This window comes from Vigna radiata, unplaced genomic scaffold, assembly GCF_000741045.1.
Source record: "Vigna radiata var. radiata cultivar VC1973A unplaced genomic scaffold, Vradiata_ver6 scaffold_432, whole genome shotgun sequence".
In the NCBI taxonomy this organism is placed as follows: Eukaryota; Viridiplantae; Streptophyta; class Magnoliopsida; order Fabales; family Fabaceae; genus Vigna; species Vigna radiata.
The window spans coordinates 125,977-127,669 of record NW_014541979.1 but is presented as its reverse complement, the minus strand read 5'-3'; positions in this window follow the sequence as shown (position 1 = coordinate 127,669).

Here is a 1,693-nt window from a genome sequence, read left to right as displayed (position 1 = left end):
AATACCACTTTAAAGTGGCATCAGCACCAACAAGGCACAAATAATACTGTTTATAATAACTAACATACTCCTTTTTCATTACTTGTATTCAATCGGTCAGCTTGTATGCAACGTGGCAAACATCTTTTATATCCAATATAAGTACAAAGTCAGAACAACTAAGATGCACACTAACTACAACAAAATCTATGTAAGGATAATCTAAAAATCCACTAAGTTCTCTAAACTAAGTGAGTGAAATCTACCAATTTAAGACACTGCACTAATTATAGTCTAAAAACAACTAATTAGCACAGAAAGTGTTGATTCAGGAAGTATTATATATGACCTTTTATCACCTTTCAATAACAGCCAATAAAAAGAAACCGAAATGTAAGCAATTCATACGTACCAAATGCAGAAGGCAATTGCAGCTCCAACTTATCTCTTCCGCTTCGAAGAAACTAACCTAGGGTTTCCAAAATCCCAATTCAAACCTGCAAACAACAACGAAAATAAATTGGTCAATTTAACAACACCCAGAGAAAAGAAAACTGAAATGCGATTTCAAACCTGAAATATAAGCGATAAAAACTTACTACCAGCAGGAGGCAACCACAACTCGAGCTTCCAGTTCGAAGAAACCAACCTAGGGTTTCCAGAGTCGCGATTTCAAACCTCAAAACAACAATAACCAAAAATTGGTCAATGTAACAACAAAAAGAGAAAACGAAAATACAAATTAGCCTCAAAGCTTCAATTACTCACCGCGTTCGACAAATGAAAGCCTAATCCACACAACTCGCGATGGCAAAGTTCGATTGGAAAAAACATTGATGCGGAAGAAACTTTGGTTCAGATAGGGAGAAGAGAACAACTGCGGGACTGACAATGAAGAAGATCAGTGAAGAAGAGGTGCAGAAATGAAGGTTCGCGACGAGGGGCACCTGCGGGAATGAAAGTTCAGAGCTGAATGTATTTTAATACATTTTTGCAGAGCTTAATGTATTAAACCCATACGACATATACATACGGAAAATCCGTATAGAAAGCCTCCCGCACAAAAGCGCCAAAATTACATACAACATATACATACGAAAAATCTGTATGTAATTATTTCTCCAATTATATACGGATTTTCCGTATATAATGTTTTCTTCCCGTATCCGTATAACATTCGTATATAATACATTTATTACATACGGATTAAATCTGTATATAATTATCCGTATATAATTGGCTTTTTTCTTGTAGTGGATATGAATGCATGATAATTTTGAAGTGGTATGTTGTTGGAGGCATGAAATTGGTTCTATTGACTTGAAATGCATGTATGGAAGTGTGTGTGTATGTGAAATTGGTGATTGATGGCTATGAACTGTTTGGAATGATTTAGAATGATGAATTATGTATGTTGGAACTGTTTTGGTATGAAAAATCTGTTACAACATTGTTTAGATAGAAAGCCCAATGAATTGGTAGCGTTTTAGAGTGTTTTGGGAGAAGTGAGATAAGAAATTTTAGAGTTAGAGGTTTTGGACATATTTGAACTGTTGAGGCAGCCTAGGCAAGTTAGTTATAACTTGTTAGGACTATAAAATTTGTGAAAATGAGTTTCTAAATGATAGAAGTGGAATTGGGTCTTTAGGTTGAGGAAAAATAGTGTTTTGAGTAAGTTTAGAGGAAGTGAGACGGTGTTTTTGAGTAACTGAGG